The 16,755-nt window shown below is 36.7% G+C and overlaps 1 protein-coding gene across 1 annotated transcript in view; it reads right to left on the bottom strand.

Annotated features, from left to right (window-relative positions):
• LOC140154123 (uncharacterized) overlaps positions 1-16,755 on the bottom strand; it is a 265,827-nt gene that overhangs the window by 222,063 nt on the left and 27,009 nt on the right. The gene's annotated exons all lie outside the window — the stretch shown is intronic.

Below are 16,755 nucleotides of genomic sequence, written 5' to 3'. Positions count from 1 at the left end.
GGCTTATCTTCCTGGGGAAACAAGCAAGTTGCAAGTTTTCCAGCCTACTGGCAACTCTAAATCAGATAAAATCATAGAATAATTTTTGATTAAAAAAAAATTTATTTCACAAAATTGCTACACACGGCCCCGGCCCCAAAACTTATAGGTCTTCGTTCAAAAATAGTGAGGCAAATGCAGGCTGATAAATATATGGGTGTGCTCATTTCTTATAATGATCTAAATTTATATTAATTTTAAATGTATTTTTTATTCAAATTCACAGTTTATACAACCACAATGGACAAAAGTGCCACTTTGTGGTTTTTTTTCAAACACACACACACTATAAATTTAGCAGTGTGATACACCTGTACATCACATGATGGAAACCATTTTCATCTTCACACATTATTATCACTATGGACCACAATGGCCTCATCCCAATGACACAGTTCAATAACCTCAATAAAACAATCACAGTGCAAAATTTGACCTCAAGTTGCAGAATGAGTTTTTGTACCCATATTTTCAAAGGTCATTCAATGAATGTACAAATGTATAGGAGTTAAAGAACTGTGCCCTGATAGATGAGCATGTTGTGGATCCTAGTGTATTTAGTTCAAGAATTCAAACCTAGTCTATACTATTTCCACACCTGTTTCATAAAAAAGGGACTGAAAAAGGTCTTGATTGTTGGTATTCCTCCCCCTTCTCACGACATTGAACTTTACCCAACATGACCTTAGCTGCAGGGTTGGGTTATGGAACACAAGGTCAATAAACTCTCATTATCAATGCCAACCAGGGTTTAAAAAAATCAACAACAATACCAAGCAATTTACATTCTTACCCAAACTGAACACTTTGTATACGTTTATAGTATGCAGTAATAATAGAGCATTGAAAAAGCATAATACTCTTCATTAGAGTTTGAGCTTTCTTCGGGGTAGCATTCTGAAAGGTCCCCCAACTCCTAGTCCCCACTCTGGCCAGCAAAGACATGCATCTACATATTAAATAATTTCATCATGTGTAACATGTAATATCATTGCTTATCATGTGTATGATTAATGTTTACCTCTGTTTAAAGTTTAACTTGAATAAATGTTTTTTTTCCTCTGAAAAAAAATGAACAAAAAATTATTATGTGTAGATCCATATGAATGCTGGAAAGAAAATTCTAAAAAAAACAGTAAAGGTTCTTTTTCATATCAAGTAAACTGCTAGACACCCCAGTTTTTTTTGGTTTTTTTAAATAAGTACGAATAAATAGATAAATTAATTAAATCTAGTCATTATCATCATCCTCATCTATAACAGTTGGCTCAAATTTCAGATTGTTTCCCTCAAATGAATGCATGAATTATCTGTGGTCCAAGTCATTAACAGCAATTAGGGGCCTATACACACACTTGCATTTGCTTCAAATTTTTCATGACTTACAAAGTTACAAATTTAAGAGTGCTAGGCTTGCAAGTTGAATGGAAGTTAACTTTTCATTCATTTACATATTACATATTCTTCTAATACATGGTGTTACTCATTTTACTCATTACCTCAGTCAAATTTAACACCCAGGATGTGTTTCATTTATATGGTCTGAACAAAAATGTGGTGAACAGTGGTACACCACAATCAGAAGTATGTACTACCCTATAATGGAGCGTTATTATCATGGTTAGGGACCGTTCACAAACACTTGTTAGGGGAGGCCTGATGCAAAAATTTTTTATCGTGAACATTTTTGGGCCCCCCTTTACAGATCTCGAAAATTTCAGCCCCCCCTTTTTGACATGAAAATTATGGGTCAACCCCATAGAAAAGCATATAAACTCAATTTTTCCAGGAAAATTTTTGGTCATTTTTTCAGGCCCCCCCCCCTAGGAGGGTCAAAAAATTCAGCCCCCCTTTTTGCATCAGGCCCCCCTTACAAGTGTTTGTGAACAATCCGTATACACATTTTGCTTCTCAGAACCATTACATCTTGTAAAAAGCTTACCTATTATACCCTTAATAAAAACAATATTTTGGATGAATGGAAAGAGAGGACCTTTTTGACATTCAGCAGTGTCAAGGATACAACTTTATCGAGTATTATTTTTCAATGTTTAGTCTTCAGGAATTTAGGCATAATGTAATGGCCGTTTCATTATTTAGTGGGATTGCACCTGCTCCTTACATTCTAGCAATCAAGCCTTTCATTAGCTAACACCCAATGACAAAATGGGAGCCAGACCAGCTAGAATTTTCTTTATATAATTTATTTAATAATTGTCGCCAGCCCCGGTCCCAGCCAACCGTTTGAAACACAAAAAGAATGTTCTTTTGCACTGAATAAAGGATGCACCATTAGATTTCCAGGGAGGCTGGAAAGGTTGTTTTTTTTAACTTCACTCATAACAAAATCCCGGGAACAAAATGCCAACAAATTTTAGCCACTATCACTCAATATCACTAAAACAAAAAAAAACTTGGCCTACCTAGCTGTGAATGCAATGTATGCAATAATGCATGATTTTTTTACTTAGTCACATATCTAGTGTACAAAAAACAAATGCCGGTCTTCGGCAACAATAAAATAAAATCTTCCCCTGACCTCAACTTCCATCCCCCCGGATGTCAAATGGTGCGTCCCTAACCGCATATTTGTCCATGCTATATCCACAGTCCTACCATGTACATGGAGTCTCAATGCCAAGGTCAACAGAACAGAAACATGGCGGCCACCACAGATCCTGGAAAGTGGCGGCCACCATGTTGACATTGCCGGCTTGGAAACTGGTCTAATTTGGTTCTAATAATTGGTTTTCTTACAATGGCTACTTGCCTGGTCTAATTAACATGATTTAACAAATGGAATTGTAACCGTACATTGTATAACAATAGCCTTTTCCCCCTGTGACACTTCATGTACTTTAGTCTTGACGCCACATATATTTTTGCATGTGCATGATACTCGTGCATACATGAACATTCTATGTTACTACAGCCCGGGCTTAAGTTTCTTCTTGGTGTATTTTTAGTTTAGGCTTTCGTCGCTTATTTACGGAATGAAAAGGCTGTACTTTTCTTATAATTAGATGCAACAATAACTGGACTATTCCAGTTGAACTCCATACACCCCCTCTAGAAGACATGGCCTCAATCTCCCACACAGGGAGTGTGAATTTCAAATGGGGTCACCTATTCAGTGTCGTCTGCTACAAAATGGGCTATTCCAGTTAAAGTCCATACCCCCTCTAGAAGACACAGCCTTAATCTTCCACACAGGGAGTATTGATTTCAAATGGGGGAACCTGAATATGGGCAACTCCATTTGAAATCTACACCCCTGTATGGAAGATTAAGGTCCTGTCTTCCATAGGGGTGTATGAATTTCAAATGGAATAGCCCAAATATGGCTATAACCCTGCTGTAATGAAATGCTTCTTGATCCTAGCAGACTCTTTATACTTATATCTTCTTGGAATGCAAAAAACCTGAAGTGAAGAGCACACAAGAAATATATTATGTCCATCCCCCGGGTCCATCCCCATCCCCAACCCAAACATCCTCCCATATCCCTGACAAGAACTCAAGCAAACAAGCAAAAAATGTGGAGTACCAATCTCAGGACAGGTCCTTTGTACTCAGTGGCAGCACTGAGATGGGAAGGGGGTAAATTTGTCCCCATTCCCCCCGGCAAACAAATGTTGAACTTTATGTATGTTTGCACTAGTCTTTGTCAAAGACTACTTGCGATTGAGAAGGGCTCCCAGTAGTTTATCTCCCTATGGGAAATATAGGCACACAGTCTCTACGGTTTCCAAGAGTGTGTGGTTCCCAGTAGTTTATCTCCATATGGGTAATTAGGTGCATGGTCTGTAGCACAGACTATCTTTGCACCTACTACCAGTGTTCGAAATATGCCTCAAAAAGTTACAGGCCAGCCGGGCTTGAACTTAAAAAGTTACCGCCCAGCCGGGCCGGCAACTAGATGCCAGTCAGAAAAGTTACCGGCCAGGCCAAAAAGTTACAGGCCAATGGCCGATTGACCAGCCCTATTTCGAACGCTGCCCACTACCCCACCACATCCCCATTGCCCCCTGGAAGAATTTCCGTGTACCCTGTCCATTACTAAATATGACGTGTCATGTCCATGTATTGTTTTAATGATACGCCACAATGGGTAAAGATAGTAAACAAATCAGACCATGCCTCTTTAAAACCACAAACAAAGTGTGGAAATAATAAACACTGCAAACATTTCCCCGCTTTTCATTAGTTTATTTTTCATTGTACCAAGTAGAACTATTTTTATCATACACACTGGTCTTATTTGTATGCAAAGGTATTTTTATATGTTTGTTTGCTGTTGGTTTTTTGTCCTTTTATTTATACGTTTTGTTTGATGCACATGATTTGCTCTTGTGAAATGCAGAATTTAAAATTACGTTCTGATTAGGCGAGAATAATGAAACAGAGTCATCTATATTGTTGTTGCATCTTGACCATTATGAAGACCGGTATCTTTGGCGACAAAATAATCATACAATTATTGACTTTATACAGTAGTTCTTATTCTTCCACAAAAGTACAAAGTAACTATATTTGGCAATTCCAGTTGAAATCCATATACCCCCTATGGAAGACATGTCTTTAATATCCCACAAAGGGGGGGGGGTAGATTTCAAATGGAGTCACCCATTCATAAAACCCCATTTGACATTCACACTCCCTGTGTGGAAGATTAAGGTCATGTCTTCAGGGATAGCGCAAGCACAAAAAATCAATGGGTCCAATTTATTTTTTCTGGACCCTTTGGTACCTGCATAACCAACATTTAAGGGGTCCAATGAGAATTTAAGGAGTCGACCTGTCCGAAATTCTAAACTTTGGAACTTGTCAAATATTCCAGTGAAATTAATAGTGTTGTTGGCCTATGGTGATTTGGAAGATTTACTGATCTTTTTATTTTTTTACTTTTGATCAACGATTCTTATACTGATTTACGCCCGTGCATCGTAAAACTAAGCAGTCCATACAGTTTTTATCGGACCCTTTGGTCACTTTCAACTTGTGATTTAAGGAGTTCAAAATGGCCAAAATCAAAAAATAAGGAGTCCTTGGACACGCAAAATCCTTAAATACAACCCCTGCATGTCTTCCATAGGGGGTGTATGGATATCAACAGGAATGGCCCGATACATCCACAAAAGTACAAAGTAGCCACAGACTCCGGAGTCACAAAGGCTTTTATCAGACATCAGCTGGGCAATAAAAATGTTTTTGTATCCTCACACTATCATATCAGCTGAACAAGACCAACATACAAAAGATATTTTCATATCATTTCAATAAATATTACATATATACAAACCTGTAGTTGGTTACACTTCACCGAATACGGATTCATGGTAATTAGAGCATAAATTACTACTTGGCATGGAATTCGCTATCTTCAATGAATCAACAACCGTACGGGTCATTAACATTTTATCAATGGAAAAATTGCTATAAATTTACATTAACAAATAGGCAATCTACTTACAGCTCCATCAACTCCGTCACAAATACTTTTTGTTGTTGCACTTGCAGTTAGCACAACTGTTCCCTCCCTTTCAACCTTTCTCATTCTTATCAATTTCAGTAAAAAATATGCTAAGAAAGCTTACCTGAGATGTCATGATGTCATTTACAGCATTTCCAAGATAAAGTACCAAATTTGGAAAGAAAAAAAAGAGAATGCTACAGTTAGTATAAATCATGATTATGAATAAATGGGAATTATATTAAAGTACACACGCCACTACATACTCGGTAATTGAAGAACAGTTCAAATCGGTAGTTTCCGGATAGGCCCGATTTTAAGCTTATCGGTTCTGAATCGGAATCGGTAAAAATCCTCTCATTTGCTGATCTAGTGAACCGATAAATTATTTTTGTGCAAAAGCAGTGCTTCAAAATGCACAATACACCTGTTAATGAGGTGTTTTATCACAGTTAGGTTGTTTTCCTTGTTTTTTACCTTCCGAAAATCACAGCTAACCAGCACCTAGATTTTGTGCCATTTTGCGAGAATCTAAAACCATCTGAGTCGCTTCACTCACTGTATGATTCAATGAAAGAAATTGATTCTCGCAACAAATGTTACGAGAATCGATTCAGTGCTTCTCGTCGAATCTGAGGCCCTTCTAACGATACATATTTCAATTTCAAAATGGCGCACATCCGGGTAAGTAAAAGTCTTGATGCAAACCACATCAATATCGGACATCTGGTTACCAAGTTATGAGCAATTTATCAATGGCTGAAAACAATATAAAACAAAAGAATTTGAACACTGTGTTTGCCAAGATCTCAAAAACAATATTAGCGGCATCCGACTCATTCCTCTTGATCATGTCACATATTGGAATTGGGATCGGTATTGGTCGGTTCAAGAAGTTTTTGGCGATCAGCATTCAGGTGATCGGTTCAACACTGATGTTCAGAATACACTACATCTATTTGTGATGATATTACTGTTATCACATAATTTCCAACATTTTCAATCAAAAATTGAAAACTTACACTGTGTTCATCACAAAATATTATCATTATTTGAACATAGAACATCCATCATTTCAACTACCACAGACAGAAATCCTCTCTAAAACTTAAGTGCACTTATTCTAACAGCATGGAAATAAATAGAAAGTCTATGTTTACACAATATGCCCTTTTTTCTTCATTCTTCTGTTTTCCATTTTCTTTGCTTTTTTTTCCCCTCCAAGCTAAGCACATTGACACTTTTGTAGAGAACATCGTCACATCACGGTCATTGTGCTGACGGCATCCGGGGGCCGTTTTATTGCCCGATGGCAAGGAGAAAACTAGTTCATGAAGATCTAACAGGAAGAGTGTGTAGCCTCTAGTATCAGATTTGGATGGTTCTGTGTGTTGTACAGGATCCAGTGGATAAACATTGCCTAGTATATGCTATCAATGTTGGATGATTCCCTGCTCATTTGACAGCTGAATACAAGAAAGTGGCAGCACCAATGACAGATTTCTCCCAGCGATATCATCCCGGGATCATCGTATCCCGGCATCGTAGCTAGATGACTTAGCTCAGTTTTGTATGTGCGTACATACTGACACTTATGATCAGCGTATGTTTGCAACATGCATAACATTTGCATTAAATTTTATGAGTTTTTACGAAATTGCCTTTCAATAATAAACTTAGTATTTAGTTTATAAGAACGCAATGTACTTGGTTCCCGGGAGGTTCTTGGTGGAAATGAGGAAACTGGGATGTGCGGCAGATTCGGGTGCATTTTCAGCCATTTAGTTTAGATTAGAGGTGCATTTTCAGCCCATTTGGTTTATTGATGGCCTTTAATTTCATGACAACGGTATGCAAGCAAGTTTTTCCAACTTTTTCAAAAAAGTGTTAATTTCTAATATTATTTTAGCAAAATGTTCCAAAATTGGTATAATTTTGGCTTACTTTTTCATCAAATTGGTGTATCCACAGCATAAGTGACAGTACGTATCACAGAAATTGTGTGCATATTCACGCATAATACTCTGTGTAGATGGTGTCATATGACGCGTTTGGACAAATCACAGTGCACGTTTTAGGGTCTACTGTTAATGCTAAAATTAGGATGCACAGGATATTGCGGAATTCTTCCCAATTTTCATCAGGTATACCCATTGTGACATTGTTTCGAACATCCTGCTTCTATGAAATTTGTATCCGCTATGACAACCCAAAAGACTCATAACCTTATTTCAGGGAAAACTATAAAAACAACTGGTAAAATCTAAACTAATATCTTAACTGATCAATGAGTCAACAGGTTATTAAAATAAACACCCGTTTTTGCTCAATTATCTGAAATTACCACAAGCACATTTAACCGTTTAAAATGAAACAAGTTATTTTCAAGAGCTTAAATTTCGCTTGACTAAAATCAACAAAATCCAGTAGCTGCAAATATGCATATTTATTAAGTTATTACCCTATCGCCACAGGGTGGTTTATTGGGAGGTACTTTCCCCCCTCCCCACACACACTAGAAGGGGAGGCACTCAGCAAGTAGTATTTTGTAGTATGTGTCGGCATTTGGTGGGTGGTTCAACATCATTTACTAATCAACCGCTGGATTTTTTAAAATTAAAAAAAAAACTTTGCTGTCAGTAAAAATATTTATTAAGATAAAGCTTTTTTTATATAGCTCAATCAAGATTTAATTTACCATTGTTTCCTACTGACTAAATCATTAATTTTGGCATCAAAATGAAGCATTCTGATTTATTGATCTTAAAGCAATTACCATAAGAGCAGAATGCGATATAAAAAAATCAGTTTTTATCTATTTATGCAACATCTTTATTGATATTATGCAATATGTGCATCTAGTTATTGAATCCTCTCTGATATAAGAACCGATCACGGAGACAAATGATAACTCGCTTTAAAACAATAAATAACGCTGCATTGTGGAAATGATTTTGAAGCATATTTTGACCCATTTAGGTGATAAATTTAGAAGCATATTTGCACAGCTTTTCTGGGATTAATATGGCTATTGGATATGACTATGAGTAGTAGGCACATAAAGAATATGATATGACATAGTATGGTTTCTCTATGCACACATTTATGATATTGTTGGCTGGCTGACTGACTGCATGGCAGAGAGGGGTACGGTATAATATCCCGGCCGGGGGGTTGTTGTGTGATTTATATTTCAATAGATTCTGCTCTGATGTTTAGAAATTACGGTAATAAGATGTTTTTTAGAACATAACCTGCAAGGTACTTTATTTGTTCCATCCATTGCTGCTTGCCACATTTGGTTTGTCCTTGTAGTGCCAATGTTTTCATCACTAAATTACATGCGTTTTCTTCCTCCATTCTGACTACATTAATTAGCTTCGGCCAATCTTGTTCATTTATATGTATGACCAATAAAGTCTCCAAGGTCAAGATCTCACAATCTCCTCTCCACAAGTTGTGAAACCCTCTGCCACATGCTATCAAGAATGCTTCATCCACGACAGGGCCGTAGCAAGCGGGGCGGCCGGGGATGCCATGGCCGCCCCACTTTTTGAGAAATTTGTTATGTTTTTCTTTATATCTTTATTTCAATTTGGGCATATATTTGTAATTTGGCCGCCCCACATTTTTCAACCTTGCTATAATGGCCCTGATCCACGAATCAATTTAAGTTGACAAATTATGGGGTCTTTGGGTGACAGATCCAAGGAGAAATATTTCAGGGCTCTTCAAGTGCCAGTGATATGGGTGGGGGGAGTCTTAAACAACCTTACATCCCTTACAAAATTTTGAAAGGCCATCTCTTCAATGCTCTCTATTATTAGCAACTTTTCATTTCATGATTCTGCTGGATTCCCAGTTTGCATTTTTTGATGTGTTACTGTTCATCTCTCTCCTCCCCCCATATCGCTCCCCTCCACCGACCTCTCTTCTGTCTGTTTGTGTATCTTTCCCACTTCCACAGCTCTTTTCAAAGCCACCAAATCTTCAGTACCAAAGAGACACCTAGCAGCTATAAACGACTCTTTCACTCCACCTGACTGACCATTTAGTGGACAAGGGGCAGTCTGTAGCACTTGTCTCTCCATCCCTCCCTCTCCTCTCTCTTATATTTCTTTGTCTCTCTTGCTATTCATACAGCAACATTATTCTCAGTGGCGGCGCCACGGGGGGGGCATGAGGGGCAAATGCCCCCAGTCAGAACTCTTGCCCCCCTAAAATTTCACCTTTGCCCCCCCTGAAATTCACTTTGGCCCCCCAGAAAAAAATTCCTGGCGCCACCACTGATCATTCTCTGTCTTTCCTCTCTCCCCCCTCATCTATCTATTTATGATCATAAAACTGTTCTGTGTACAGGTCTGTTAAAATCAGACAAGATGCACTATTTTCTATCATACATTTAGTAAATATGTTTTCAATCATAGGCCAGTATGCTTGTCATATATAATAAATATACATGTTGGACGATCTTTATCTCTGTTTGTCCATGCGATTCCCATATCTTGTCCTCATGATACTATTTCTCCGAGGGAATAGCAACACAATAGTGATATATGAAATGATATCTACATACGCACACAGTGTACATAACATTTCCAAACATCCAATAATTCACATCGCTGTTGCCAGCTATTCAATTTCATTCATTCTTATGTTCAACACGTAGTCTGCAGAGAGTATTTTTTTTCATGAATATCTTTTTTCCTGGATACAGAGATGCAGCTTCATAGTGGGTTTATCGAAATGCCAGTCACCTTAACCATAAATTAGAGTTCTGAAGTTTTCCGTTTCGGAAAACGGAAGAAAATCACGAATCGGAGGTACAACACGGAAAATGACATTTTTGTATGATGTGACAAACATTGTTAAAAGATAAGAGAAATAAATGTTAAAAACAAGCATGAGTTGTGTATGTCAATTTTTATGATAAAAATATTGTTAAATAATACCGAAATAAAGGTATATCACCAAGGCATGAACCCCCTATATCCCTCCAAACATTGTAATATTCGGCCTATTATCGTGAGAATATTCCAATCAGAACATATTGATCGCGATATTGAACACTTTGTTGTGACATTAATATCATTGTTTATACGTTTTATTTAAGCTTTATTCATGACACGGATTTACAAATTTTACAACACGGATTACAACACGGAAAATGGATTTTAGAAAACGGTAAACTTCGGACTCTACCATAAATGCATACCCCTATAAAATATTTGCAAATGTCATTCCTATAACATAAATACATCCACACAAAAATATCTGCATTATATTTTATTAATGTCATTAAAATAACCATGGTGATGCCTTGGTTTTAATATTTCAATTCAACATAAAATGTTTGCATACATTCACTATGGACTACAATAGCCTCATCCCAATGGCATAGTTCAATAACCTCAGTTAACCAATCAAGTACAAAATTTGACCTGAAGTTGCAGAGGATGAGATTTTGTACCCAAATTGTCAAAGGTCATTCAATGAATGTGCAAATGTATTGGGGTTAAATAACTGTGCCCTGATAGATGAGCATGTTGTGGATCCTAGTGATTTCACCAAAAAGACATTTTTGGCACATAAGACTCCAAATCTATCAATTAAAACATATCCACAACAAAGACAGGGAGTCGCAGTCGATGTGTCGAAAGCTCACACAAAAGTGTCTCAAGTAATAGTTATCTATAAACTCCGTAAATGTTTTATGCCCCCCTTATCCAGAATATCTGAAGACATTTGCATAAATGTCACTAGAACAACACTCATTGGTGCCAAAATTTGTCATGTCTCATTTAAAAACAGGTTTTGTGCATCCAGGAGAAATGCAAAAATGTAGACACAATGACAAAAACTATAGAATTTCTAAGAATTAATATATAAATAAATCCTCTTACATAATATAGATGTCTAATATTAGGTAACATCCACTTGGAACTAAGTGAAAGGTATACTTGTTGTATATGTGATGTGTCATGTCAAAAGGAGACACTTTTGAGCAGGTTATCAATTTTGAGGTTTTTACATATCTTAAATATAGAGATATTTTGCTCCACAATGCCGTTTTCCCCATTGAAATCGGACATTCCTAAGTGAAGATATTGAGTAAAAAGTTATGTTAAAATAAAATTGGAAATTGAGATATTGGCCTTTAAAAATATCATTGACAATGTTGAGAGTAGGAATTGCCTTGAATAAATGTCTCAAAAAATACAAGATGCCAGTTATATTCCGGTCTGAAACTATCAGACAATATTTTAAACTATAAGAACATTACAAATTCGACACAAACCCAAATTGTGAAAAAATCACCCCGGGCAGATATTTGGCTATTTCTCCATTTACGATCCTGCCCAAAAGTGTCTCCTTTTGACATGACAAGTCACATATTTAAGAAATCCTGCTCATCAAAATGTTCTACACACCCACATCTGTGTAACGGTTAACGCTTCCTAAAATTTAGCCCTGGACCCAGTGCCGTGACCAGTACCCACTGGAAGTAATGCTCTGAAGTGGCGAAGCAGTTGCTTCGCGGCCTCACTGGGTGCGCTTCGCGCGCCCTCTCAGCTGCTTTGTGGCCTCGTTGGGCACGCTTAATTAGCAGAATAAAGCCAAGTGCTGTGGCCAATAAAGCCAGGTTGCTCAATTGAATATAATATAATATCCCAGAATCAAGGGGCATTTTTGACACATGATGTACACTGCATGTTCCAAACCATGTGTTGAAGCATTGTGGATGCCCCCCTCCCCATGTTGCACGGCAGAGTTTCATGAATACGCTTGTGAACATGTGCATACAAGCATTGATAACAGACATGTATTCAGTGGGCTAAACGACCTATTGTTTCATCAACATAATATATACAATGGACATTAAAATAAATGATGAAATATACCAGGATACATGATACACAAATTGCACATATGTGTATAATGTATTGCATTGAAATGAGTCAAGATAAAATAACAAGCAACATCACTAGGTAAAAGGTGAGTGAGGAAACCATGATGAAATTGAAACAACAACATAGCACTTACATTGAACTTTCTACATCAGTCTTTTCATATAATGTAAAAGAAAAATATGAGAACTGTCATGTTACGATATTTGACCTAATTACGGACTCAATCTATGGCCCTTTAATACAAAGTCCTACGAAGTCCTCAATATAGCTCATTTTAAAAATGAAAGTTTTACTAACAATTTTCATTGTTCAGTAGAATAGAAAATGTAGGCCTATTCAAGTTGACAAATTATGGGATTTTTTGGGTAACAGATCCAAGGAGAAATAAGGGGTCAAGTGACAGTGATAACAGCCTTACATCCCAATATGAGCATATAACCTCCAAACACTGAATCAGAACTTTGAATAGTACTATATGCCATGATAGAGAACCATCTTTAATTATTGATGTTGTGTGTGGTAGGATAATAGGGAGGGAGGGGCACATTGTTGTTTTTTGGGTAGTACCTGTAGCATGAGATGCAGTTGGGAATTACCTTAATATTCAAACACAATCTGCTACTTTCAAATAACCCCTTTCCAATTTGTGCAAGTTCTTGCAAGTTTCAAACAACTTCACGTTTTAAGAAACGATTCGCAAATTACCTTTTGAAGTTTATTCCTTTGCCAACACTTTCAAAATGCAATCTAATTTTCAAGTCCATATAAAATGTAACTCCACTAAACAAAATCTACTTTTAAAATACTTGGAAAGCACATACTACATACATTTTAAAGAGTACCCCTCTGGGCTACATGCATGTAATGTGGAGGCTGGTTTGCTGATCCAGTGGCTATTTCACAGCAAACAAGACCTAATTTCTTCTAGCTTTTTCGCAAATATCCCCACCATGATTGAGTCAAACCAGTGTACCTTTTAGGTAAGCATGTAACACTGTCTGCGAACCCATTACATGACCACAAACTTTTAAAAGAGGGTCACAAAGGAAGTCAACACTTGCCAAACGTTTCACATTTTCGTTTTAAGGGCATGAAATAAAATTTGGAAGAAAGACACAGTTTTTTTGGTAAAATATAAATTGAATCTTTGTAAAATTAAATTGATATGTAGTTTAATACTCTCTAATTATTGTCAAGGAGTAAAAGGGTCACTCTTTCAGTATTCAGGGATATGATATAAGGGACAATTGTAATTTTTTTTTGAGTGAAAATTTTAGCTGTCACAATTCTTGAGTCTCAGTGACATGTTGTTCCACTCTTTTGCATGTTGAGAGTATGATTTCATCATGAAATAGGAATTTAAGGAAAGGGAACAGATTTCTGGTGAGTTAAGAAAAGGGGAGTCAGAGAAAACACAAGTTAGTAAAGCGAGTTACAAAGTTACCTTTGAAATTAAACACATGCCACTGGTAGAATTTCTGGATGTGAATCAATTTTGATTTGTGCATAACTTTGTGGGGGTAACTCGCTTTTCAACTCTCTTTTTCCTAACTTGCCATTTTTTAACTTGCCGTTAAAGAGATATCCAAAGTCCGAATCATATTATTATGGGCATTAGATAGTATACATGGATATTTCTTTGCCTGAAGTCAGAATGATCAACAGTACTGGAAGTGGGAAATTCCTTCCTACCAAATTGGGGCATTTGGAGGCAAATTTTGCATTTCCAAATGAAGAAATTCATACTGTGTTAGGTCTGTGATTTTTTAATATATTTTTGTGGTTTTTTGGGGGGGAGGGGGGAGTCAGTTGATTGTAATTTCCTTTCTGACATTTTTGCAGATTTTGTAAAATAGGAAAGTGTGAGAAATCGCAGGGGCAATTCCTCTAAATTCCAAAATGACAATTTTCCCCAGACCCGTTATTCAGAAGGAGAGTACCTTGGCTTAACAAATTCAAATATACAAAACATTCATTCAACTTCATTCAAATCTCCACTATTTTCTCCCTTTTTTAAATAACAAACCAATATTTTATAGCTATTTTATAGCACAAAATGCAAAATACACAGTACAGGTAAATAGCTACATAACATATTCACATGCCTTGATTTTCTCGCTTATCCGCACAAACAGGAAGTGGACAGACACTGCTCTGTACTTGGGCTATGCTTTCCGTTTCATTCCATTTTCCCACGGGTGAGCACTCTTCCGTAAAACCCTTAGTTCCCCCAGCCCCATCATACTTACGATATGTCTTACTTTTTACATTGAAATTGCTTCTAAAGAAGCACTCTTATTCATCCAATATGTCTTCATACACATATTGTCGACTGCATCTTCACTAGTCAGGCAGTTGCCAGTATGTTTGTGTAACCTAAAATTTCATGTAATTTTTCATGCACAAAAAATACTGCTGTTTTAGCAAGTATATTTCATATGGTTGTTATTTTCACTCAATTTTAGGCCACATAACATTAATTTTTTGGTTCTCGTCCCGAGGATTTTCATGAATTGATAGAGGGAGATGTTTTTGTTCAATGTAAAATTAGCATTGTTAGTAGTTTTTGGTCTTTTCCAAAGTGCTTGAGGAAACCGAGGTGGCTCTTTTTCTTTCTTTTTTTTGAAATGTGAGATTTTGAGGGATAAATCCATTAAAGTACCACAAAAAAACTTAGAAGTGATTCTTTTTCTCTAATAAACTTATTAATCTGTATAGGGTTTTCCTAAAGCATTCTAAAGTCTTAAATTTGTTGACAAAAATCTTTTTATAAAATACAAATTTGTTGAAACATCTTTTCAAAAAATCTGAATGATTCCAGAAATTGTGGCGGGAGGGGACGAGAACCAAAACATTTATTTTATATGGCCCCAATCAATTTTGCAACAACAATATTATTCAGCTATCTATATCTATGTCCTGTACCTTGAGATAGTTTCCTCAAATTTCAAGTTGAAATAACAATATTCGGTCAATAATTAACAGGGTAAAATGGAGCAATATTCTGCAATTACACACATAAAAAGATCCTGAATGTTTTATCACAGTGCAATCGCACAAAAAATAACCCACAAAATTATCACGCTATACTGCATACCACTAGTAGGTAGCAAGCGAAAAGTGTGAATTTGAAACATTTTGATCCAAATTATGGGGTAGGCCTACTACATTAAAAAAATTAACATGAAATGTTATAAGGGACAGGTCATGTTTATGCCAGGGGAATGTTAGAATTCACAGGGAACACCAACACCAAAAACAAATTGGACCAAGAGTGGGAACACAAAATCACACAAAAAATTAACCCACAAAATTATCATGCTATACTGCCTACCGCTAGACTAGTAGTTAGCAAGCAAAAGGTGTGAATTTGAAACATTAATTTTCATCCAATGGGGTACTACAAAATTAACATGAAATGTTATAAGGGACCAGTCATGCTGGGAGGAATGGGAGAATTTAGTGGCAACACAAAAAAAATTGAACCAAGAGGGGGAACACAAAATGTTTAAAATTAAAAGAAGAGGACATCACATTCAAATTGAGAAATTTGAAGTGATGAGGGAACACAAGTTTTCAGTCCTAGCGAGAGGGGAATGCAAGATTTTGTGTCAAAATATTTTTCAATTCTCTTAGTACCCCCTGGCATATAAATTGCTCAGTCCCTAAAACAAGAATATGGGAAGGGGCTACATGTATGTAAGGGAACACCACTTGTGCAAATTTTCCAGTTATAAGCTTTCAGCAAAATGGAGAGAAGAGTGACATTTTAAAATATCTAGCAGTATGCATCGTATACGTTCCATGTAAACTTGGCCGTTCCAGTTGAAATCCACACATGGAAGAAACGATCTTAATCTTCCACACAGGGAGTATGAATTTCAAATGAAGTTACCTGAATGGGTGACTCTATTTGAAATCATCACCCCCTGTGTGGAACATTAAGGTTATATCTTCCACATGGGGTGTATAGATTTCAACTAGAACAGCCCACTATGATGGGATACAAACCAATAATTTCAAGTAAATCCCAGATCAGATATACTATTTGCTTGGAATTTTTTCTTGCGTTTAAAGTCATCTTCAGGATAATTTGACAATATGTTATTCCCATGTTAACGCCAATATGGTTGATTTTTCATATTCCATAGAAAGCATCGCATGGCGACAAAGATTTTCTGCAATAATCATATACCGCAGGGAAGTTGCATGATGGGCCCATTGCAATAGCTGCTTTGTGTCATATATTTTAGATGTGATCATGTGTACAATATATAGAATGTAGAAATTGTCAAATGTCTACAGGGCAGCTATTGCAGATAGGGCTTTTGT

Source organism: Amphiura filiformis, chromosome 6, assembly GCF_039555335.1.
Source record: "Amphiura filiformis chromosome 6, Afil_fr2py, whole genome shotgun sequence".
NCBI classification, from domain to species: Eukaryota; Metazoa; Echinodermata; class Ophiuroidea; order Amphilepidida; family Amphiuridae; genus Amphiura; species Amphiura filiformis.
The sequence above is the reverse complement of the archived record's forward strand: the minus strand, read 5'-3'. Positions and strand labels throughout refer to the sequence as shown.